The sequence below is a fragment of the Cetorhinus maximus genome, chromosome 1 (genome assembly GCF_964194155.1).
Source record: "Cetorhinus maximus chromosome 1, sCetMax3.hap1.1, whole genome shotgun sequence".
Taxonomy (NCBI): domain Eukaryota; kingdom Metazoa; phylum Chordata; class Chondrichthyes; order Lamniformes; family Cetorhinidae; genus Cetorhinus; species Cetorhinus maximus.
In genome coordinates this window covers 81,901,361-81,928,370 of record NC_135879.1, presented here as the reverse complement: position 1 = coordinate 81,928,370, position 27,010 = coordinate 81,901,361, and positions in this window count along the sequence as shown.

Below are 27,010 nucleotides of genomic sequence, written 5' to 3'. Positions count from 1 at the left end.
AGGAAAGAAACTCAACTCTTGCTAAATTAAATTGGCTGGGCCAAAGGGGTTATTTGCCAGTAGGGCTTCGCAACCCAGAGATTGTCCATTTTGGTATCCCATGCACTGGAGCAGCAATGCCATCAGCCTGCCTCCGCTCCAGCTCCAGTTGCCAGGAGAGCACAACATCAGAGCACATGGAAACAATCGCATAAAGGCACTTAGTTACACAGGGGGTTTCAGAGGGTGATTTATAATTCTTGCATGCCACTATGTGTTTGCACTATACACCTTAATATTGGTTCAAATCAATACTTAGACAGCTCATGTGCTTCTTTCTAACCCAGAGACCTGTGACAAGATGTTAATCCTTTGAGATGGTGCCCATAAAATAGTGGCCAGTGAATGTCCAGTGAATGAAGCACCTGAGATTGTCTCATCATGGGGCCCATGACATAGTGATGGAATTTCCTCACAGGCCACCTTGACATCCACAAGGAGACTGTCTCATGCCCAGTGAGGAGACAGGGATTCACAATTGAATCATGTGCAGATGAGGGAGTCACATGCTCACCTTGCATAAATGTCAATGGCTGTGGCCATTGACCCCTCAGAACATGGCCATTGCACGTCAGGTCTAGGTGCATTTCCCCCTCATCCTCCTCCTTGGAGGAGGGGGCAGCGCACTCAATATTTTCATCTGTCCCAGTTCAACTTCGCTTTCTGCACCAGGTTGTGCAGAGCACAGCACACCACCAGGATATGGGGCATTCTTGGAGGTTGCTCGAAACATCTGAAGTGCACATTTAGAGGGCCAATTGCCTGTGTCATTGTCACTATTATTATCAAATGGCAGTGGTTGTATACTTCCTCTGCCTTGCTGTTGGGGTTCCACACTTATGTGAGCAGCTAAGTTTTTAGTGGATAACCCTTGTCACCCAGGATTCATCAATGAAGACACTCGGGTGGAGTGAAAGGTTGAGGCACTTCGGACTGTCTCACCATGAACAAGTCACGGCAGATTCCTGGGAGCTTTTCATGCACCTGGAGAATCATTTTGCAGTGGTCGCAGGCAATTTGAACTTTGTGGGAGTGGAGCCCCTTCCTGTTCAGGAATGCACTTGTCTACTTTGATTGGCAAACACCACAAATGTCTCCAGATGATCTCTGGAATGTCGCTGTGGTGCAAAGGTTGAACAGTACAACCACCTTCACCACCACAGGCAATGGGTGCCCACCACATCCCAGCAGCCTCAGTGCTCCCTTCAGGACATTGCATAGATCAGCGACCATCTGTTACGGCAAATACAATCTTCACATTTGGAGCTCTGACAGCTCCATGATGCTAAGTCTCTGCCTGTAAACCCTTTGCAATGGGTACCACCTTCTTCAGACATTTGGCTGCATTACTGTTCCTATGCGTCCTCCACATCCTTGTTTAATTAAAGCTTCAAGCTGCTGCTCCCTGCTGCCTCTCTCCATGTGGTGGATGCAGTCTATCTGTCCCACTTCCTGCCTGACTGGAACAGTTAAACTCTGAGTCATAAGCACCCATCTCCCTTTGGAACCTTCGCAGTGACAGGGCAGTGGATGGGGTGCCAATCAAGTGGGCTGCTTTGTCCTGGATGGTTTTCAGCTTCTTGAGTGTTGTGAGAGCTGCACTCATCCAGGCAAGTGGGCAGTATTCCATCACACTCCTGACCTGTGCCTTGTAGATGGTGGACAGGCTTTGGGGAGTCAGGAGGCCAGTCATTCATCACAGGATTCCTAGCCTCTTAACTGCTCTTGTAGCCACAGTATTCATATGGCTAGTCCAGTTCAGTTTCTGGTCAATGGTAACTCCCAGGATGTTGATAGTGGCATTTGATAGCATTGCCAATGACACCTTCCATCACTTTGCTGATGATCAAGAGTAGACTGATGGGGCAGTAATTGGTTGGGTTGGATTTGTCCTGCTTTCTGCGGAAAGGATAAACCTTGGAAATTTTCCACATCGCGGGGTAGATGCCAGAGTTGTAGCTGTACTGGAATAACTTTGGGCGTGGCTAGTTCTAGAGCACATGTCTTCTGTACTATTGCCTGAATGTTATCAGGATCCATAGCCTTTGTAGTATCCAGTGCCTTCAGCCTTTTCTTGATACCATGAGGAGTGAACCACATTGGCTGAAGACTGGCGCCTGTGATGCTTGGGCCCTCCGGAGGAGGTCGAGATGGATCATCCACCCGGCACTTCTGGCTGAACATGGTTGCAAATGCTCCAGCCTTATCTTTTGCACTCATGTGCTGGGCTCCCCCACTGAGGATGGGGGATATCCCAAATGCAGTAAGACCTGGACAATATCCAGGCTTGGGCTGACAAGTGGCAAGTAACATTCATGCCACATAAATGCCAAGCAATGACCATCTCCAACAAGAGAGAATCTAATCATCGCCACTTGACATTCAATGGCATTACCATTGCTGAATACCCCACTATCAACATCCTGGGGGTTACCATTAACCAGAAACTGAACTCGACTAGCCATATAAATACTGTGGTTTAGAAAAGAAGGTCAGAGGCTAGGAATCCTGTAGCGAGTAACTCACCTTCTGACTCCCCAAAGCCTGTGCCTACAAGGCACAAGTCAGGAGTGTGATAGATGCTTTCCACTTGCCTGGATGAGTGTAGCTCCCACAACACTCAAGAAGCTTGACACCATCCAGGGCAAAGCAGCCCACTTGATTGGCACCCCTTCCACAAACATTCACTCCCTCCACCACCAACGAACAGTGGCAGCAGTGTGTACCATCTACAAGATGCACTGCAGAAATTCATTAAGGCTCCTTAGGCAGATCCTTCCAAATCCATGATTGCTACCGAAGAAGGACAAGGGCAGCAGACACATGGAAACACCACCACCTGCAAGTTCCCCTCCAAGCCACTCACCATCCTGATTTGGAACTATATTGCCGTTCCTTCACTGTTGCTGGGTCAAAATCCTAGAGCTCCCTCCCTAACAGCACTGGTGGGTGTGCCTACACAACATAGACTGCAGCGGATGAAGAAGGCACCGACACCCACATTGTGTAAATGAATAAAGAAAATATATTTGTGGAGCCTCCTCCTCCTGTTAGTTGTTCAGTTATCCACCGCCATTCATAAGTGGATGTGCCAGGACTGCAGAGCTAGATCTGATCCGTTGGTTGTGGGATTGCTTAGCTCAGCCTATCACTTGCTGCTTCCACTGTTTACCATGCAAGTAGTCTTGTGTTGTAGCCAGTTTGACACTTCATTTATAGGTGTGCCTGGTGCTGCTCCTGGCATGACTCTCCTGCAATTTTCATTACATATTACAGCCATCCAAACTTGCCTTCTGAACAGCAGTCCTTCTCAATGTCCAGCCTTCTAATCTCTGATCTGAGCCTGCCCGCTTGTAACCTAACAGAACTCAATGGCTTCTAGTTTCAGCTAACATTGCTCTCAACTCACTATTCCTTTGAGGTGGCGAGTCACTGACACATGGTGGAACTCATGCAGCCCTTGGAGAATTCTAAACAGAGTGGAATAGCATCTTCAACTGACAACTTAACAGGCTCTTTGGATATCTGCCATGGGCCTACACAATACCGACCCCACTGCCTAACCACCCCAGGAAATTTGGCTGACAGCAGGAAGACATTGGTTATTGGCTCCAACATGTTCTCCCACCATTTTCCTGGACGCTGTGCCTCCAAGCCCATCACCACAGTGCCAGTAAAATTCCACTCTATGCTTTTGATTTTATGAGTGAAACAGATACTGCCACGAATTTCTCACCCTTGTCCCACCCAGGTTACACAAATCCTCTGCCACAAACAGTGCAGAATACCTACGTTACTAATTCTTGAGAGGGAGCTGGTTGGGATTTTTCAATGTGAAGCAGAAATTTCAATCACTTTAACTACTGGAGCGTTCATGATATTAGCAAGAGGCTTTAACCAGTGACTTTTTCAGGTGGGGATCATTTCGATGATACTGGAGCTTGCTGCAATGTATATTACTTCTGAGAAGCATTTTGCAAAGAAGAAGCACTTTGCTGCCAAGAAGAAATCAAAAGATGATATGTATAATTCTTTCAGGCAGTTCTGTCTCGTGACATTGAGATAAATTTCCTGTGGCATGGTCCAAATACTTCATGAAAAAATACATCTTTCAAATCTCTGGCTCCCAGCCAATCCTCCAGTCTCACTGCTTAATATGTGTAAGAGCAATCACCTTTTTAACTAATAAATACTTAAAGGAATATTTGATGCAATATAAAACCAATGCATACTCCTAAAGGGCAATGGTTACACTTGTGCAGTTAACTGTGGTCAATTGTAGTCAACATTTGAGGTAAGGCATAGTAAGTAGCTAAATGATATTGCCAAAATGCAAGAAGTGAAAATCCAGCAGACTTGTAGAGTTGTAAGAAGCAATAAATGGATTAAAAGAATAAAAGTTGAAAAAGGAAAGAGAAAACACTTGCAAGCAAAAGTTTTTATAAGTGCATTAAGAGAAAAAGAGTGGTTAAGAAGAATGTGGATATAGTGAAGATAGATGGTAATGCAGAGTAAGGGAATTGCTGACTTGTTAAATGAGCACTTCAGTCTTAATTTTACAGAGGACAGCAAAGTCAGAGATGTGGAAACCCTATTGACCCTAAAGGCAGGGCCTCATTTGAGCAAGTATTTCCAAAGCACCACCCAACACCCATCTAGATCAATCATTAAGCAAAGTACAGCATATTCCCTGATCAGCTGCCAACACTGTTGGCATGTGAGATCATAATTTTAAACACTAACTGTAGTAATTATAGTTCTGATAAACGTAGGGCTGTAGCTTTAAGACTAATCCTGTGGTGTAAGATCACATGATCTGTGTAAACCAATGAGTTAGCAGCGTGGGGAACCTCGAGGAGGGAGTTCTTCTTTAGTTATAGAGTTTGATGCACACATGTAGCTGCTGCTGCTGTCTTGTAAATAAAGTTCAATGTTTCCACCAAGAAAAGCTGCCTGGAAAATCAACTCTATAACATTAACATAGTAAGGAGAATATTATTTATGCATTTAAGTCATATGTCAAATAATGAATGATTGCTTTTACCCATTAAATATGAAACAGGGAAATGTTGGGTTATTTCAACAATTACTTTCTGGATATAGCTTCTCATATAGATTGGTCCAGACTTTGTGATCAGTGGTAAAGCAACAGCACCTGCCGTTCACTACACTGACAGTTGCCAGCAAAGCTTTTGTGTAGGCTTACACTAATCTGACATCTGGTTCAGCATGTCACCCTCTACAGGGGACCTCTGACATCAGTGGAATGCAACAGAAAGGCTCTTCAATCAATTCAATTAAATAATCCTAACTGAAGTACAAAGTAGGAAATATAAGTTCGATTTAAATGAAGTGCTGAAAGGAAAATAAAGATTAGGAAATACAAATAGGATTAAGGGAGAGAGATAAAAAAGACAGATTGATCACTAATTTTCTTCTGAGGGAATGAGACTCCACATTGTGGAATTATTTTTCCCAGGCCAGAGAGTTTGTTTGACAGTAATCATCATTTGTCATGTTGTTAAAACCTTTCTTACGATTGAATGTACTAGTCCTAACCTTTCCATTTGTTTCTGTGCGAAACCAGTGGGCAGGTTCATGCTACATTAATTTCAGTGCCTATTCTGTTGGCAAGGACTGAAACAGCGCACCGTATGGAGGCATGAGTTATCTCTGGAAACTTCCAGATTTGCGTATTTAACCACACATGTGAGGATGCCAGAAGTCACTGTCTGATTTTCCCTACTATAACAGTAGTGCCTTTATCACATTGTCCAAACGTGTATCAATGAAATATATAAGTATACACAGGCTCAGAGCCCTAACCCTTAATTCTTTGAAGAATGCAACATTCTTCAGCGATGACAATTAAGTGTTAGTTGTATTGTAGAGGATGGTGGGGGGAGGGTGGGCTAGTGATGTGCAGGGCAGTGTTATCTTTCAATGTGCAACCACAGGGATGCAGGGCTGGGGAGGTTTAAGGGCTCCTTCAGGGGCTTGTGGGGACATTCCAGCTTCTCCTGGCTCACAAGGAGTTCAAAAACGGACAAAGTTTTAAACTTAACTGGGCCTTTTCTGGCAAGTGGTGTTGCTGGGCTGGGAGCTTAGCACCGGCCCTTAAAATTACATTGCAGCATTGGTAACTTCATTGGGTCGTAGGCCCCTGCCTGCTTTTAGTAGAAGTCAAATTCAGGACCTAAATTACCTCTGTAAATATTAGGCAGCCAAGATCATGGTAGTCGGAGGCGAGTTATCAATTTTTAGGATATTAGCCCCTCAACTGAACCTTTCTGCCTGTCAGGAGTGGGGGATGGATTTTAAATCAATATCTTAATATCTGTTTTCCTGGTAAAAGAAATAGGCGGGGAGATTGCAGATATTTTGCTTATAATCTTCCAAAACTCTCTGAATTCAGAAATTATGCAGTTGGATTGGAAAATAACAAATGTCACACCATTATTTAAGAAGGGGCAAAGGTGAAACCAGGAAACTACAAAGCTGTCAGCCTAATATCAGTTATAGGGAACTTACTGGAATCAGTTATCAGGGTCAGAATGACAAAGCGCTTTGACGAGTATGAAATGATCAGGGAGTCAGCATGGATTTGTGAAGGAAAGGTCATGTCTGAACAATCTATTTGAAGTTTTTGAGCATGTCACTAACATGGAGAACTTGAGAATGGCTATGAATGGTATCTATATGTACTTTGAGAAGGTATTTAATAAGGTACTGTGCATGAGATTGTTAGAAAAAAATGAAAGTATTTAGAATTGCTGACAATCTTGAACTATAGGTAGCTAATCGATTAGGAGGTAGGAGACAGAAAGTGGGAAGATTCTCTGATTAATGGTAGGTGACAAACGGTGTTCCCCGCAGATTGGGCTTTAGATTTCACCATATGTATCAATGGCTTGGATGAAGGAATGTTTTCAGTTGTCACTAAGTTAGGAGGCACATTAATTTATGTAGACGAAACAGGGAGCTATAAAGGGACTTAGGCTAAGTGAGTAGGCAAAACTATCGCAGATGTAGTTCATATGGACAAGTTATCTCAAATTGAACCATCTCCCCTTGAAGATTAATGCTGAATCACCCACTATCAACATTCTGGAAGATACCATTGACCAGAAACTGAACTGGACCAGCCATGAAAATACTGTGGCTACAAGAGGAGGTCAGAGGCTGGATGTTCTGCAACTAGTAACTCACCTCCTGACTCCCCAAAGCCTGTCCGCCATCTACAAGGTAGAAGTCCAGAGTGTGATTGAATACTTTCCACTTGCCTGGATGAGTACAGCTCCAACAACACTCCAGAAGTTCAACACCATTCAGGACAAAACAGCCCACTTGATCAGCAACCCAACCACCTTCTTAAACATTCACTCCCTCCACCACAACGCAGTGGCAGAAGTGTGTACCATCTACAAGATGCACTACAGCACCTCTTCATGGTTCCTTTGGCAGCGTCTTCCAAATCCACAACCTCTACCAACTAGAAGGACAAGGGCAGCAGATGCAAGTTCCTCTCCGAGTTACACACCATCCTGATTTCGAACTATGTTTGCCATTCCCTCACTGTCACTGAGTCAAAATCCTGGAACCATCTTTCTAACAGCATTGTGAGTCTACCTACACCAGATGAGCTGCAGTGGTTCAAGAAGGCTGCTCAGCACCACCTTCCCAAGGGTAATTAGGGATGGTGACCTAATGCTGACATTGCCAGCAACACACATCCTGTGAACAAATAATTTCTTTTAAAATCATCAACACAATGGAAGCATCCACACAAGTATTCTAAATGCTGGGAGCGAAATGCAAACCTTTATTGCTGTTGGGATCATGGAGGAATGCATGCTGGAAATAGCAAAGGCAAGTTCATATGAGTGGATGGAGACAGTTATTCAGGAAATTCCAACGTCTGATTCACTATGTACATGCCACATGGAAGCTTTATGTGATGGTGTTCTGCAATGTGTTTGGGTGCGTCGGAAACCTTACATGATTCCCGGTTTTAACCAGGGCAAGCAAGAAAGCTCTGGGTAGCTGTCAGATCTGTAATTTAATTATGTAAAGAGCTAACCAGTGCAGTCTTTAGCATAGTATTCTGGCTTTAACAGCCAAGACGCAGGTTTCCTGAGCTGAGCGTAACTCACCAGAGCTCTGCAAAACTGGAAATTGTTTGAAGAGTGATAATACATTGTTGAGGCCCTGCCTAAGTGAAAGACTTGCACTCATAGGACTTCCTCTGGGAGAATGCTTTCACTGCTTTAGGTCATTTTCAACTTTTTAGAATGCACTTCACCTGTTTTGGATTTCACGCACCTTGAGCTGCATTTCCCTGCTGTCAGCCTTCACTGCAGCAATACTCCCGGAAACCAAGAACTGTGATTGTACTCGAAAGAGTTGCAATCTGTGACTGTTGATAACTCGAAAGAGTTTCACTGCAGCAATGGGGCAGCTTATGCAGCTGGATTTCTAATGAGACAAAAGGAGCAATTACAGGCATCACCACAGCAACAACAGGAACAGCAACAACTGTCTTCTCCGCAGCCACATGTCACTCAACTGGATAGAGGGGATGGATACAGAGCTTTAGCTCAAAGGAGGTGATAGCACAGGTTGTGCAGTTCCCCTGGAAATTCAGATAGAACCACAAGTATTTCCTATTGCTACTCCGGAACAGTGCTCAATGGTTTCCCAAGGCTCAGCATCTGTTTTTAGCTGAACAAAGTTTAGAATATGTTGTGCTCTCCAAATCGGACTCTCCGTTCCTGTCCCTGTCTCCAATATCTTTTCCTGCTCGCTTGTGATTTGCGCCTCACCATGTGACAACCTAGGTTTTCTATTGGAGCCCATCTGAGGTGTGGGTATCTGAGATGGTGGAATGTGTGTACGAGTCATGTGATGCTGCTTCCTCAGAATGTGCACCCTCCTTTAAAGATTCCTCAGCCTTCAACTCCAGTGTCACTCTTGAAGAGGCTGTGGGTGATGAATGACATGAATTTGAATTGACACAGGGAAAGGATTCAAAGTCAACATTGTGCAAATGTTTACATTTCAGTTTGTGGTGACAACACTTCAGCATGAGTGATTGTTGTGTGCCAAGTGGTCGTGTGATATCTAATTGTGTCACCAGGTATCTGGGTTACTCCCATCTCTACTGAATTCTGAGTGTCCTTTTCTGCAGCAGGTCAGGGTGACTATGACTGGAGTTGTGTGCTCTCTTCTTCTTTGAGGAGAGACAGCAGAGGATTATGAGTGTGAGAAATGGATTGTGTGGAGAGAAGGGAGTGGCATTAGTGGAGGGTGACTGTGAGGGATGGGTGTGAGAAAGCAATGTTTAGAGCATGAATATTGACTGTACAGATGAGGATGTGAGGAGGTGCCTCGAGAGAGAGGAATGAATGGAGCTGCATGGTGTGCTGGTCTAAGGATTGTTATTCAGGAGAATTTTTTTTTAAAAATTCATTCATGGGATGTGGACATCGCTGGCTGGGCCAGCATTTATTGCCCATCCCTAGTTGCCCTTGAGAAGGTGGTGGTGAGCTGCCTTCTTGAAACACTGCACTCCATGTGGTGTAGGTACACCCACAGTACTGTTAGGAAAGGAGTTCCAGGGTTCTGGCCCAGCCACACTGAAGGAACGGTGATATATTTCCAAGTCAGGATGGTGAGTGACTTGGAGGGGAGGTTCCAGTTGATGGTGTTCCCATCTATCTGCTGCCCTTGTCCTTCTAGATGGTAGTGGTCATGGGTTTAGAAAGTTCTATCAAAGGAGCCTTGCAGAATTCCTGCAGTGCATCTTGTAGATGGTACACACTGCTGCTACTGTGCATCAGTGGTGGAGGGGGTGAATTTTTGTGGGTGTGGTGCCAATCAAGCAAGCTGCTTTGTCCTGGATGGTGTCAAGTTTCTTGAGTGTTGTCAGAGCTGCACTCATCCAGGCAAGTGGAGAGTATTCCATCACACTCCTGACTTGTGCTTTGTAGATGGTGGACAGGCTTTGGGGGCTCAGGAGGTGAGTTACTCTCACTGCAGGATTCCTAGCCTCTGACCTGCTGTTATAGCCACAGTATTTATATGGCTAGGCCAGTTCAGTTTCTGGTCAATGGTAGTCCCCCAGGATATTGATAGTGGGGAATTCAGTGATAGTAATGCCATTGAACATCAGGGGGCGATGGTTGTATTCTCTCTTGTTGGAGGTGGTCATTGCCTGACACTTGTGTGGCCCGAATGTTACTTACCATTTGTCAGCCAAAGCCTGGATATTGTCCAGGTCTTGCTGCATTTGGGCAAGGCCTGCTTCAGTACCTGAGGATGGTGCTGAACATTGTGCAATCATCAGCGAACATCCCCGCTTCTGACCTTATGATGGAAGGAAGGTCATTGATGAAGCAGCTGAAGATGGCTGGGCTGAGGACACTACCCTGAGGAACTCCTGCGGTGATGTCCTGGACCTGAGATGACTGACCTCCAACAACCACAACCATCTTCCTTTGTGCTTAGTATGACTCCAACCAGCAGAGAATTTTCCCCCTGATTCCCATTGACTTTAGTTTTGCTAGGACTCCTTGATGCCACACTCTGGGGAGTGAGGGGTTGGTACCTAAAGGCAGGCTGCCACTCACCTTTCCTGCCCCCATGAGGTCATTGCACCTCTCGCACACTGTATCCAGGTTTGAGGGACCACAATCTTAGGGCTCTCTATCTTGGCCCATCCACACCTATCTTGGTTTGAGAGGCTGGCCGCTTCCTGCCATCCATGGGAAACCATACTTCTCTTCAGCCTCTCACAGCCTGAAGCAGGACTTCCCAGGGAAGAGTCAGAGAATGCTTCACATCTCGCTTCCATTCCTACAGTTGCTGCAGCAGAAAGACTCAATGCAGGAAAAAGCCATTCTGACCCCTGCTTCGCGACCCTTACTAGAAATCCTTCCATTGACAGGTGCTCAGACCTGCACCTCAAAGCAGGACGTTAGATCCATGACTGAGTTAAACAGTCGTGGCAGAACCTTCTCCAGATTCCTGACCAGCAACAGCTTCCCACTTCAAATGGGTCACTTTTATGAAAATTCTGCCCTGTGAATCTAGTAAAGAGCAAACACTATTTGTTTTGATTTGGTGCTTGATGTAGTATTAATTGCTTTGATTTAAATTGATATGACAGGATTTGGTCAGATTGGAGTGGAGTGGAATGGAGAGTTTGATGTGATTCAGTCTGCACTGTTCTAGATTAGATTTAATTTGGGTAGGTGGTGGCATAGTGCTATTGTCAGTAGACAAGTAATCCAGAGATCCAGAGCAATGCTTTGGGGACCTGAGTTCAAATCTGGGAAGTGACCAAGGTAGATGGTGGAATTTGAATTCAATAAAAATAATTGGAATTAAAAGTCTAATAGTGAAACCATGTCGATTATCCTAAAAACCCATTTGGTTCATTGAGGCCCTTTAGGGAAGGAAATCTGCTGTCCTCACCTGGTCTGGCCTACATGTGACTCCAGACCCACAGCAATGTGGTTGGCTCTTAAATGGCCTCTGAAATGCCTAGCAAGTCACTCAGTTGTATCAAACCACTAAAAACAAGTCAATGAGGAATGAAACCGGGCAGGCCACCTGGCATCAACCTAGGCACCAGAAACAACAACGGCAAACTCAGCCCTGTCGACCCTTCTTGCTAACATCTAGGGGCTTGTGCAAAAATTGGGAGAGCTGTCTCACAGACTAGTCAAGCAACAGCCTGGCATAGTCATCCTCACAGAATCACAGCATACTGACAATGTTCCAAGTACCACCATCACCATCCCTGGGTATGGGTATGCCCTGTCCTACCGGCAAGACAGACCCAGCAGAAGTGGCTGCACAGTGGTATACAGCCAGGAGGGAGTTGCCCTGGGAGTCCCTGAGTCAGGACATAGCTGCTGGACTGGGTCTATGGCAGGTGGTGAGGGAACCAACAAGAGGGAAAAACATACTTGACCTCATCCTCACCAACCTGCCTGCCGCAGATGCATCATCAACTCAGGACCCCATGAAGCCTCATGGCACCAGGTCAAACATGGGCAAGGAAACTTCCTACTGATTACCACGTACCGCCCTCCCTCAGCTGATGAATCAGTGCTCCTCCATGTTGAACACCACTTGAAAGAAGCACTGAGGGTGGAAGGGGTGCAGAATACTCTGGGTGGGGGACTTCAATGTTTATCATCAAGAGTGGCTCGCTCGTGCCACTACAGACCGAGCTGGCCGAGTCCTAAAGGACATAGCTGCTAAACTGGAACAAAAAAAGAAAATGCTGGAAAAACTCGGCAGGTCTGGAGAGAGAAAAACAAAGCTAATGTTTCGAGTCCATATGACCCTTCTTCAGAGCTTCACTAGACTGTGTCTGTGGCAGGTGGTGAGGGAACCAACAAGAGGGAAAAACATACTTGACCTCATCCTCAACAACCTGCCTGCCACAGGTGCATCTGTCCATGACAGTATTGGTAGGAGTGACCACGACACAGTCCGTGTGGAGACAAAGTCCCATCTTCACATTTAGGATGCCCTCCATTGTGTTGTGTTGCACTACCAAAATGGGATAGACTTCGAACAGATCTAACAACTCAAAGCTGGGCAACCATGAGGTGCTGTGGGCCAACAGCAGCAGCAGAATTGTACTCGACTGCAGTCTGTAGCCTCATGGCCCAGCATATGCCCCACTCTACGATTACCACCAAGCCAGGGGATCAACCCTGGCTCAATGAAGAGTGCAGGAGGGCATGCCAGGAGCAGCACCAGGCATATGTAAAAATGAGGTGTCAACCTGGTGAAGCCACAACACAGGACTACTTGCATGCCAAACAGCATAAGCTGCAAGTGATAGAAAGAACTAAATGATTCCACAACTACGGATCAGATCTAAGCTCTGCGGTACTGCCGCACCCAGCTGTGAATGGTGGTGGACAATTAACCAGCTCACTAGAGGAGGTGACTCCACAAATATCCCCACCCTTAATGATGGGTGAGTCCAGCACATCAGTTCAAAAGATAGGGCTGAAGTGCTCGCAACAACCTTCAGCCAGAAGTGCCGAGTGGATGATCCATCTCAACTTCTCCGGAGGTCCCCAGCATCATAGATGCCAATCTTCAGCCAATTCGATTCACTCTACATGATATCAAGAAGGCACTGGATACTGCAAAGGCTAAGGGCCCTGACAATATTCTGGCAATGATACTGAAGCCTTGTGCTCCAGAACTTGCCGCGCCTCTAGTGAAGCTGTTCCAGTACAGCTACAACACTGGCTTCTACCCGACAATGTGGAAAATTGCCCAGGTATGTCCTGTACACAAAAAGCAGGACAAATCCAACCCGGCCAACTACTGCCCCATCAGTCTACTCTCGATCATCAGTAAAGTGATGGAAGGGGTCATCAACAGTGCTATCAAGCGGCACTTGCTTAGCAATAATTGCTCATTGACGCTCAGTTTTGGCTCACCAGGGTCGCTCAGCTCCTGACCTCATTACAGCCTTGGTTCAAACATGGACAAAAGAGCAGAGCTCCAGAAGTGAAGTAAAAATGACTGCCCTTGACATCAAAGCATCATTTGAATGAATGTGGCATCAAGGAGCGCTGGAGTCAATCATCTCAGTTCCAGGACATCACCGCAGGAGTTCCTCAGGTTAGTGCCCTAGGCCCAACCATCTTCAGCTGCTTCATCAATGACCTTCCCTCCATAATAAGGTCAGAAGTGGGGATGTTCACTGATGATTGCACAATGTTCAGCACCATTCACGACTCCTCAGGTACTGAAGCAGTCAATGTCCAAATGCAGCAAGACCTGGACAATATCCAGGCTTGGCTGACAAGTGACAAGTAATATCAGGCCACACAAGTGCCAGGCAATGAGAATCTCCAACAAGAGAGAATCTAACAATCTCCCCTTCATGTTCAAAGGCATTACCATCACTGAATTCCCCAATATCAACATCATGGGGGTTACCATTGACCAGATACTGAACTGGACCAGCCATATAAATACTGTGGCTACTAGAGCAAATCAGGGGCTAGGAATCCTGCAGCTAGTAACTCATCTCCTGTCTCCCCAAAGTCCACCATCTACAAGGCATATATCAGGAGTGTGATGGAATACTCTCCACTTGCCTGGATGAGTGCAACTCCAGCAACACTCAAGAATTTTGACACATTTCAGGACAAAGCAACCAATTTGAATGGCACACCATTCACAAATATTCGCTCCGTCCACCACTGATGCACAGTGGGAGCAGTGTGTACCACCCATAAGATGCACCGCAGGTACTCACCAAGGCTCCTTAGGCAGCACCTTCCAAACCCACGACCACTACCATCTAGAAGGACAAGTGCAGCAGGCACATGGGAACACTATCATCTGGAAGTTCCCCTCCAAGCCACTCACCATCCTGATTTAGACAACATTGCCATTCCTTCAATGTTGCCGGGTCAAAATCCTGGAACTGCCTCTCTAACAGCGCTTTGGGTGTACCTACACCACATGGAGTGCAGCAGTTCAAGAAGGCAGCTCAGCACCACCTTCTCAAGGGCAATTAGGAATGGTCAATTGGGCATAGCCAGCGACACCCACATCCCATGAATGAATAAAAAAAAATAATTTTGGACTGGATTTTACATCCTGTTTTCAGTGTTTGAATGGGGGGACACTTAAAGTACAAGGGGGAGCAAGCCCACACCTTCCTGCCCACCTTCAAGCTGTCCTCCGTAGGTGGGAGGTTGCCAAAATTGGCAGCTCACCTGCCATTTTTTGATAAATAATCAATTGAGCTGGTTACAAAGCATATTGATCTGAATATGATGCTGCCATAATACTGTTGGCAAGGGCAGGTGGGCAGGAGTGAGCTGGCCATTTTTAATCACAATTTAAAAAGGTGGGAAGGATTGGGTGGGGATATCCTCTGGTGGGGTGGGAACTGGGCACCCCCCCCGCCCCCCCCCCCCCCCCCCCCGCCCAAAGATGTTACCACTCCCCCATTCCTCCCTGCCTGATCTCCAAAACGTACACACCCACATGCCCCTCGTCCCTATCCTTAGGGAATCCAATTCCTCCTGTCCTAAAAGCTTGGGACTTACTTGTCTCTGTGATCCATCAAAGTACTTTTTGGGGATGATGCACTTTTGAGTTCTAACACTGCTGGGACTGGAAGTTCTCAAGTCTGGGGCTTCCTCCCACTGAGGCTCTCAGCCTGTTTAGCCTCCCAGCATCGTATTTTGGCAGCTGGGTGGGCTTTTGTTTTTTTGCTGACTTACTCTTGCAATAGGGTGGCGACCAATATGCCCCACAAAACCTCCGCCATGAAATCCAGCCCTTGATTTCACTTACTATGAAATGATTGGATGGGATTGGATTGCATTGGATTCAACTTCACTACACTGGATTGAATTTCGTTTCATCTGATTTGATTTTATTCTTTTAGGCATTCTACAGCCTTTAGACTCAACATGAACTTCAATAATTTCAGACGGTAACTTCTGCCCCCATTTTGTTAATTCTTTCTTTGCAGGTTTTGGTTTCACACTCATGTTTTTCGCTTTTACTTTGCTTTCAATGGCCAGTTGTTCACCATTCTGCCATTCACACTTCCTATTGACACATCTTTTGTTTCTTTACTTGTCCCATTATCACTCCCTTTAGTCTTGTACCACCAATGCATTTGTCATTTAATCTCTCTTGTTGTATAACCAATCATACAACATGTTGTTCTTTTTCCCACCCATCTCCCTTTCACCTGCTTAAAACCTATTACATCGCTAACTTTTCCCAGTTCTGATGAAAGATTAATGATCAGAAACATGGATCCTGTTTCTCCCTCCACAGATACTGCCTGCCCTGAGTGTTTCCAGTATTTTCTGTTTTTGTTTCAGATTTCCAGCATCCATAGTATTTTGGTTTTCTGTCATTGGAGTCCTTCCTTCAGTAAATTTATGTTATAGTTTACCTTGAAAAAGAAAGCTTTTTTTGACATTAGAGGATATACTTGGTAATGAACATCTTGTGTGAGAATAGAGATTTTGCCAGAGGTAGCAGTCGCTGTACAATTTTAGAACCAGAATTTTTTCAGCAGCTGCATTTGAACATATCAGTATAAAGCAACTGCTCATATTTGTTCACAATTGGATTACTTAGACCGGTTGAAACCAGCCATCCCTTCTATGTCTCTGTCAATATTACAGAGTGACAGAAGTTAATTAGTGGCGTCAGTTGCTGCTGTAACTACACAATCTCTTTGTGATCACTAGACTGAACGCAAATGATGTACAAACAAAATCACTCCAAAAGATAAGGGAGATTGTATGCTAACAATCAGTTTTGTCCCTTTGCTGTACAAATTGCATCTTTAAAATTCCTGAGGCAAGATGCTTATCTTGCTTTGACCATTAAGTTTAAATAGCTTTTAAAAGGCTTAAATGAATATTTCAATTATAATTTGACTCTGCTGGTGCACTTGTCCTTACCACCAATGACATTCACTGAAATGAGAAGAATGATTACTGAACATAGAAGGTTTAAAAGATAAAAGCAAAATATTGTGAATGCTGGAGCTCATGCGACAGTGTCACAATGTGTAAACAATTTTTTTGTTTCTTTATTGAAAAATCTCAATAAGTACTTAACCTAATACTAAAGATGCAATTTAATTGCGGCTGCCTCAGGGAAATTTCTACGTGAAAGAGCGCAGGCTCCAATTCTCCCTCTACCCCTGCCCGCACAGGTAGCACTGAGCGCTACCGGCCGTGCGTCACGCTGGGTGGGCCTTAATTGGCCCGCCCACGTAAAATGGGGGTGCGGAGCCAATTGCGGGTTACGATCGGCTTTGCACCCACCCACACCCGCTCCCGCTCCCAACCGGCCCACCCGACAGGGAGGAATTTCTCCCTATTAACTCTGTCTTTCTCTCCACAGATGCCGTTAGACCTGCTGAGCTTTTCTAGCATTTTCTGTTTTTGCCTGAACTATTTACAATCTTTAACGATGAGTTAGATAAAGGGACCAGGTATGTAGTAGCTAAATTTGCTGATGACACAAAGATAGGTAGGGAAGCAAGTTGTGAAGAGGACACAAAGCGTCTGCAAAGGGATAAAGATAGGTTAAGTGAGTGGACAAAAACATTGATAGGAGTGTTGTGTGGGAAAATAAGAGGTTGTCCACTTTGACAGGAAGAATAGAAAAGCAGAATATTAGTTAAATAGAGAGAGAGATTGCAGAAATCTGCAGTACACTAGAGTTCTGGGTGTCCTGGTACATGAATCACAAAAATCCAGCATAAAGGTACAGCAAGCGATTGGGAAGGTGAATGGAATGTTGGCCTTTATTGCAAGGGGAATGGAATGTAAATATAGGGAAGTGTTGCTGCGGCTGTACAGAGCCTTAGTAAGACTGCATCTGGTGTACAGTGTACAGTTTTGCTCTTCTTACTTAAGGAGGGATATAATTGCATTGGAAGCAGTTCAGAGAAGATTCACTCAGCTGATTCCTTGGGTTGTTTTATGAAGAAAGATTGAGCAGGTTAGGCCTACGCTCATTGGAGTTTAGAAAAATGAGAGGTGACCTTATTGAAACAAAAAAGGTTCTGAGGGGACTCGACAGGGTGGATGCTGGGAGGATATTCCCCCTTGTGAGGAAGTCTACAACTAGGGGAACAGTTTAAAAATAAGGGGTCTCCCATTTAAGATGGAGATGAGGAGCAATTCTTTTTCTCAGAGGAACTTTAGAATTCTCATCCACAAAGAGCAGGGGAGCTTGGAATTTTCCATTAATGAAATTAAGTGCGATGGTGGGCATTTTTGGCAGTGCCCACCCCACTGGCTGGAATGGCGGGAGCTCACGCTCAACTCTGTGCTTGGAGGGTCTTTAATTACACAAAGGCGCATATCGGTCCAAATCAACTGGACGGTCAGCAGCTGATTCATCTGCCGGCCATCAGCTGGCGGGTTCGAATGTCCAGGCGCCATATTTAAAGGCAAGTCGAACACAGTCTCACACTCTCCAGCCCACCAGGGATGTCTTGCAGCCAGAAGAAGGCCAAGAGCCTCATGAAGAAGGCAGCGCCCCTCTTTGCCCACCAGGCCCTCCAGGCCTTGATCAGAGGAGTGCAGGCACACAGGCAAGTGCTCTATCCCAGGGATGGCTGTAGGAAGTGCAGCAGCCTCACCCCTCCAGCCTGGGGGTCCATCACAAAGCAGGTCAGCGCGGCTGGTAACCGCGCTGAAGTGCCATCCAGTGCACAAAAATGATGAATGATCTCATCCGCTCTGCCAGGGTAAGTTATCCTTCAACACCCTCCAATATCAAACTCTCATCATGGTATCACGCACTCAAACAGCTACTCTCTCCCCCACAGGACGTCCGCCAAGGTCATCACAGACATCGGGACGTAGCAGTCAGCAGGCTGCCTCTCTCTGTCTGCTGCGGATGTCGGGGCTGCACCCAAGTATAGCAGTAGAGTTAGGAAAGTTATGAAAAATTGATGTCAGTTTTGGGTCATGGGTGTGCTATAGATGTAAAGAAATTGCACTTTTGTGAATACATTTGTTGGTTAAGTAAATGTTCTTGGCAACTGAAGGCTGTGATTTTGTACTTTGGAATCCACTTATTTTGAAGTTTAACCTTCCTCCCACTCGGTGATAATGTCCCACTGTGAGATTCACATTCCTGTGAATTCCTCAGTTGAGCTATTATGAGCTATTATAATGAACCATTAGCATTCTCTCACCAAGACATTCACAGCACCACCATCCCATCTATCATGTTGCTCACACTCCATCCCCTAGCCCTTCAGGGAACATGTATCTCACCCAACCTCTGCTCCATCCCTTCTCATCACATGCCTCTCTTTCTTCTTCATACAGGCCAAGCTGGCACACAACAGGCGCAAGAGATCACAGACCAGGAGAGGGACAGCGACATCATGGCCCTCAATGAGTTTGAGGAGGCTGCAGCTGAGCTGGCTGGGGAGGACAGGGATCACTCCTGTGGGGAAAGGGAGATCAGCTTCTCCCAGCAACCTAGTACAGGTCACAGCTCTATTACTCCATCAAATTGTGACAATCACAGTGAGTCACATGCGGTCATTATCGAGCTGATGCTCATTAACTGAAACCTTATTTTCTATTTTCTAGGCACCAACAGATTGAGGCCCCCAAGCCAGTCCAGCACCAGTGCGAGCCCCCAGACTACATCGGAAGAACCATCACAGCACTCACACACATCCTCCAGCAGCTTTAGCGACACACACGTTGGTGGGGCACTGCTGTAGATTACGCTCGGGCTCACTTCCTGGGGAGCACCTCACTGACACGTCCCCACAGCAGTCGGAGGCAGGGACTGCCCAGGTCTCCAGCACCTCCTGGTGCACCATCTCGTGCAGAAGCCGGGGCGGAGCCATCGGGTACCCACAGGAAGGATGAGCATCAGCCGGACGCCCCAGGGGCCTCTTCTCAGGGCACTCCAAGGGTGTGCAGTCGCTCACGGACCCCTCTGCCTGTGACCCCATCCACTCCAGCTGCTCAGGCCGCCAAGGGCGCTTCTGCCCCTGACCAGATGACCCTTATCAGGCCAGAGCCCTCCAGGCCTCGAGCCACCAGAGGACGTCCGCCAAGGTCATCACAGACATCAAGACGTAGCAGTCAGCAGGCGGTCTCCACCTCTGCTGCGGATGTCGGGGCTGCACCCAGGCGTAGCAGTGGAGTTAGGAAAGTAGAGAAAAATTGATTTCAGATTTGGGTCACGGGTGTGCTAGACATGTAACTAAATAGCACTTTTGTTAATACATTTGTTGGTTATGTGAATGTTCTTGGCAACTGAAGGCTGTGATTTTATTCTTTGGAATCCTCTTATTTCGAGGCTTAGTCTTCCTTCCACTCAGTGATTGTGTCCCATTGTGAGATTCACATTCCTGTGAATTCCTCAGTTGAACTAATCTCCGCACCCTTGTCTGATATCAGGGAGACGTGTTTAAATCTTTATTTGAGGTGTGTGATGTAAGCATATCTAACCCTACTTCCTCAGGGAACACCATTGAGTGAGGGCAGCTCATCAGCATTGATAATCTAACGGCATTTGTGTCTCCTCAGTAGTAGTGGCAGAAGACAAGACATGCACAGGAGGGGGAGATCCCTAGGCACGTCCACATCTCAGTCACAGCAGTGTTTGCAACATTAGATGGCTGCGAAGGCTTCAAGTCTTCGCTTGCATCACTCTTGTTCCTAAGTGGGCTCTCAGTTCCCAGAGTAGTGCAGTATGTGCTTCCAGTGATCACACACCAGTTGTACGTTGATGGAATGGTAGCCCTTGTGGTTTATAAACATTAGGGGCTGCTGCCATGGAGCCTGTATAACCACATGGATGCGGCCTATTGCACCCTGCACTCTTGGAAAGCCTGAGATGGCAGCAAAGCCGTTGAATCTTGCAACCTGGCTATCTTCATCCACAGCAAACCTGACATAATGATGGGCCTTCCTGTAAAGGGCATCTGTGACCTCCTTTATGCATCGATGTGTTACGTGCTGAGAGATGCCACACAGGTCACAGAATCACAGAATCACGCAGTGCAGAAGAGGCTCTTCGGCCCATCGAATCTGCACCAACACGTGAGAAACACCTGACCTACCTACCTAATCCCATTTACCAGCATTGGCCCATAGCCTTGAATGTTATGACATGCCAAGTGCTCATCCAGGTACTCCTTAAAGGATATGAGGCAACCCGCCTCCACCACCCTCCCAGGCAGTGCATTCCAGACCGTCACCACCCTCTGGGTAAAAGATTTTTTCCTCACATCCCCCCTAAACCTCTTGCCCCACACCTTGAACTTGTGTCCCCTCATGTCTGACCCTTCAACTAAGGGGAACAGCTGCTCCCTATCCACCCTGTCCATGCCCCTCATAATCTTGTACACCTTGATCAGGTTGCCCCTCAGTGGTCTCTGCTCCAACGAAAAGAACCCAAGTCTATCCAACCTGTCTTCATAATTTAAATGTTTCATCCCAGGCAACAACTGGTGAATCTCCTCTGCACCCCTTCCAGTGCAATCACATCCTTCCTATAATGTGGCGACCAGAACTGCACACAGTACTCCAGCTGTGGCCTCACCAAGGTTTTATACAACTTCAACATGACCTCCCTACTTTTGTAACCTATGCCTCGATTGATAAAGGCAAGTGTTCCATATGCCTTTTTCACCACCTCACTAACCTGCCCTTCCGCCTTCAGAGATCTATGGATACACACGCCAAGGTCCCTTTGTTCCTCAGAACTTCCTTGTGTCACGCCGTTCATTGAATACTTCCTTGTCAAATTACTCCTTCCAAAGTGTATCACCTCACACTTTTCTGGGTTAAATTCCATCTGCCACTTATCTGCCCATTTGACCATTCCATCTATATCTTCCTGTAGCCCAAGACACTCAACCTCACTGTTAACCACCCGGCTAATCTTTGTGTCATCCACAAACTTACTAATCCTACCACGCACATAATCATCTATGTCGTTTATATAAATGACGAATAATAGGGGACCCAGCACAGATCCCTGTGGTATGCCACTGGATACTGGCTTCTAGTCACTAAAGCATCCTTCTGTCATCATCCTCTGTCTTCTACAGCTAAGCCAATTTTGAATCCACTTATCAAATTATCCTGTATCCCATGTGCATTTGCCTTCTTTATAAGTCTCCCGTGTGGGACCTTGTCAAAGGCTTTGCTGAAATCCATATAAACTACATCAACTGCACTACGCTCATCTACACATCTGGTCACCTCCTCAAAAAATTCAATCAAACTTGTTAGGCATGACCTCCCTCTGACAAAGCTATGCTGACTATCCCTGATCAAACCTTGCCTCTCCAAGTGGAGATAGGTTCTCTCCTTCAGAATTTTCTCCAATAGTTTCCCTACCACTGATGTGAGACTCACTGGTCTGTAGTTCCCTGGCTTACCCCTACAACCCTTCTTAAATAGCGGACCCAACCACATTAGCTGTTCTCCAGTCCTCTGGTACCTCCCCCGTGGCCAGAGAGGAATTAAAAATATGGATCAGAACCCCTGTGATCTCCTCCCTTGCTTCCCTCAGCAGTCTGGGACACAAGTCATACGGACCTGAAGATTTGTCCACTTTTAAGCCTGCCAACACCTCCAATACCTTGTCACTCCCTATATCAATTTGCTCAAGAACCTCGCAGTCTCTCTCCCTGAGTCCCATACCTTCATCCTCATTCTCTTGGGTGAAGATGAATATGAAGTATTTGTTCAACACTCTACCGATACCCTCTGGCTCCACCCATAGTTTGTGCCCTTGGTCCCTAATGGGCCCTACTCTTTCCCTGGTTATCCTCTTCCTATTGATATATTTATAGAATATCCTGGGATTTTCCCTACTTTTACCAGCCAGAGCTTTCTCATATCCCCTCTTTCCTCTCCGAATTGCTTTCTTAAGCTCCACCCTGCACTTTCTGTACTCCACTAATGCCTCTGCTGATTTTCTCCCCTTGTACCTGCTAAAAGCCTCTCTTTTCCTTCTCATCGTATCCTGAATATCTCTGGTTATCCATGGTTCTCTGGGCTTGTTACTCCTTCCTATCACCCGAGAGGGAACATTTTGAGCCTGTACCCTCCCCATTTCCTTTTTGAACGCCCCCCACTGCTCCTCTGTAGATTTCCCCACAAGTAGCTGCTCCCAGTCTACCTTGGCCAGATCCTGCCTTATTTTACTAAAATCCACTCTCCCACAATCCAAAACATTTTTTTGCAACTTGTCTGTTTCTTTGTCCATAACAAGCTTAAACTGTACCATGTTGTGGTTGTTATCACTAAAATGCTCCCCTGCCACCACCTCAGCCACCTGTCTGGCTTCATTCCCCAGAATTAGGTCCAGCACTGCGCCGTCCCTTGTTGGACCCTCTACATATTGACCTAAAATGTTCTCCTGTACACATTTCAAGAAATCCACTCCATCCACACCCTTAACACAATCCAAATCTATCCCAATTAATGTCGGAAAAGTTGAAATCATCTAACATAATTATCCTATTGTTATTGTTTTAACATACCTCCGCAAATTGTGCACATATTTGCTCCTCAATTTCCTGCTGACTATCTGGGGATCTATAATAAACACCTAACAATGTGGCTGCCCCTTTTTTATTCCTAAACTCTACCCACAAGCTTCATTCGATGCCCCCTCCAAGATATCATCTCTCCTCACTGCAGTAACTGACTCCTTAACTAATAATGCAATGCCTCCTCCTCTTTTACCCCATCCCCTGTCTCGCCTGAAGATTCTATATCCCGGAATGTTGAGCTGCCAATCCTGCCCCTCCCTCAACCATGTCTCTGTGATGGCTACTATATCACAATTCCACATGTCAAGCCTCACCCTTAATCATCCATTTTACCTGTAATACTTCTGGCATTAAAGTAGAGGCCATCCAGCCTTGTCTTACCACCCCCCCTGAAACTTAGTGCAGCTGTACTCCCTCTGACTTGATTGTTTTACTGTATTATGATGTGTCCCTATTCTGCTAATATTCTGTGTCCCCTCCCCCTGCCGAATTAGTTTAAACTCCTCCCAACAGCAATAGCAAACCCACCCGCAAGGATGTTAGTCCCGCTCTGGTTCAGGTGTAGACCGTCCCACTTGTACAGGTCCCACCTTCCCCAGAAACGGTCCCAGTAATCCAGGAATCTAAAACTCTCCCTCCTGCACCAACTCTTAAGCCACGTATTCATCTGCGCTATTCTCCTATTTCTGTGCTCGCCAGCCCGTGGCACTGGGAGTAATCCAGAGATTACAACCCAAGAAGTCCTGCTTTTTTGTCTACTGCCTAACTCCCTGAATTCTTGATGCAAGACCTCATCCCTCTTTCTACCTATGTCATTGGTACCAACATGTACCATGACCTCTGCCTTATCACCCTCCCTCTTCAGGATGCTCTGCAGCCGTTCAGTGACATCCCGGACCCTGGCCCCAGGGAGGCAACACACCATCCTGGAGTCACGTTGACTGCCACAATAGCACCTATCTGTTCCCCTGACTCTCGAATCCCCTATTACTATTGCTCTTCCTTTCTTCCTCCCCTCCTGTACAGACAGGCTGCTTGTGGTGCCTGAAGCTTGGCTCTGTCTGCACTCCCTGGAGGAACCAGCACCCCCATCAGCCTCCAAAGTGGAATACTGATTTGCGAGCGGGACCCCAGGGGACTCCCGAACTACCTGCCTGTTTCTTTTGGATGGCCTGGTTGTCACCTATTACCTTCCTTCCTCAAGTCCCTTCATCTGCGGTGTGACCACCTCTCTAAACGTGCTATCTATGATGCTCTTTGATTCACGGATGCTCCACAGTGTCCCCAGCCACCATTCCAGCTCTGAAACCCAAGCTTCCAGGAGCTGCAGCTGGACACACTTCCTGCACACATGCTGGTCCCGGGCACTGGAAATGTTCCTGGCTTCCCACATGAAGCACGAGGAGCACACCATGGCTTTGAGTTCTCCTGCCCTAGGACTTAGCCCTTTAAATTAAACCTTTTAAATCAATTACTCTAGGGCCCATCTTTCCTGATCCTTGTTACTACAGAATATACAAACTATAAACCAGAAAAATACCTTAAACTATACGTGATAAAAGTAGTAAATACTTACCCGACCTTACCCACTACTTACCAGTCATTCCTCACCTTTGTAGCCTCTGCTGCTGCAGCAAGGCAGGAGCACTCTCTGAAGATTTAAGAAGTTGGATAGTAAAGAAAAAATGCAAAGAGCACCTCTTCCCTTCTGCACCGAATTCCCACTGTGCACCAAATTGCCAATACCCACACTCACTCTGGCTGTGTCTCACTCAGGATGAGGTCTCTCCCCTGCTCGTGTGCAAGCATGGTCACCTATTGATCCTTGGAAAGAAACAGAGGCCAAGAGATTGAGTTCAGCGGTTTCCTTCAAAGCCACTAGCAGGGGATACCCTCCAACTCCACATGGCATCAGGTCTTCACGAAGAATATGGCATATGTGATGTACCAGATCTCGGGACAAGCGCAGACATGCACACCATTGCCTCTCATTCATTTGTAAATATGAGATTCTTGGGTGATAAACCCTAGGTCTGGCGAGTCGTCCCCATTGTCTAGGTCTCTCCTCCTGACCCTCCTAATCATGCTCTGGCTCCGCTTGACCATGTCCCTCCTGCTGGAGCTGCACGCGGAGTCGCCCCTCCCTCCTTCACTTCCTACATTGCATTAGGACCCTGACAAAGGCAGCATTGAGCCCTGGATCCATATCTGCTTTTGCTTTCTTCTGAATTGAAACATCGAAGACATTAATGATTCAAGGGGCAAGAAAGTGAAGCTCAGAAGATGCCACATTTGGAAACTGTAAGGGTCCATAATTTTCCCTGCCTTACTTATATGGTGGCTGATGCTGTCTTGTCCCTGAGACACTAGCACACACACCGCGGTGACCAAGATGACATTGCAGATATGTAATATCTTGAGCCCTGCGTAGGATGGTAAAGTTTAATTGAGATGAGAGACCCAACCTACTTCTGTGCTCCAATCTCTGATGTGGCATATTAATGACCAATCAGTTGCTCATGGTCAATGAGTGGATGCCTTTTGGCCCATTAGGAGTGTAAAATCTGGTAAACACGTGACAGGCCTTCATTAATGGAATGCCATATATGATACAGCTGTGCCTCCTTCACTATTGCCTGCATTCCCAAATTCTACATTCTTATGTGTTACTCTTGAGATGCAGTGACTGTGATGTGAAGCCACTGAGTTCTGAGTAGCCCTTTACCCGTACTAATGAAGCCATTGGCTTTCAGTGGCTTTCATCGCAAGAAAGTCTTCCTCCTGTCTTTCTATGCAGACTCTTGTTCACTCCGGCAGCAACAAGAGGTTAGAAGGCGACCCCAGAAAGGCCCCGCACATGTTCGCCCTTCCCCCTCACTACCATTCCTCAGCCTTCCCTCCCCATTGTCCCCCCTTGTATTCATCAACCCCACCCTCACCTCACAGCCCACCCCCAGTTGAAATGCTAGTTTCCGAAAGTGGAGGTCTGCCTGAGTACCACAGCACAGTGGTGCTCCTCGGGTCAATGTAGGCAAAGAGCAGGAGCAAACCGAACCTACAGCCCCGGCAGAGAGGCAATCATCACAACAAGACCGGTGCAGCGCTATGGCAGGTAGGCTATGTGGGATCCACTCACCTCGAAGTTACCAGTGAACTGAAGTCTGACTTGTGCACGCCCCCCACCCCACCACTTTTTAAACTGGTTTGAGGCCAAGGTAATTTCCCGCTGGTTTGGAAGGCATGACAAGATTGCGGCGAGCAGCTGTTTTAATGAGCATTCATGAGATTTTAATGAATGCAAATGGCGTTCACACCACTAGTCGGTGGGATAACTGACCCGCCATAAATCTACCATCGGGAGAATGGCAAGCTGTTTTTATGCCGGCAGATTTCCAACTTTTTGCCTGCCGCTGGATTGTCCGCTCCCACCCACCACGAAACGCACCGCGGGTAGAATGGGAAAATTCCGCCCATTGAATATATTCAAGGCTGAGTTAGGCAGATTTTTGATCAACAAGCAAGTGAAGGATATGGGGGGGTGGGCAGGCAGGAAAGTGGAGTTGATGCCATAATCAGATAATTCTGATCTTATTGAATGACAGAAAAGCCTCGAGGGGCCAAATTGCCTACTCCACCTCCTATTTCTCATGACCTTATGAAAATTCAAATATTTGCTTACACATCACAGATTGAATCGCCTGGCGCAATTCTTATGCGTTCTTGGGATGTGGGCATTACGCATCAACCCAGCCGTGTGGGACTGTCGGCCAAAAAACAAAAGCTGTTTTTGCTGGAAATCTAAGAAATGTCAAAATCCACAATATCCGAAGCCACATATAAGCCAGATCAGGTAAGAGTGGCAAAAACCTTTGCTAAAGGGTA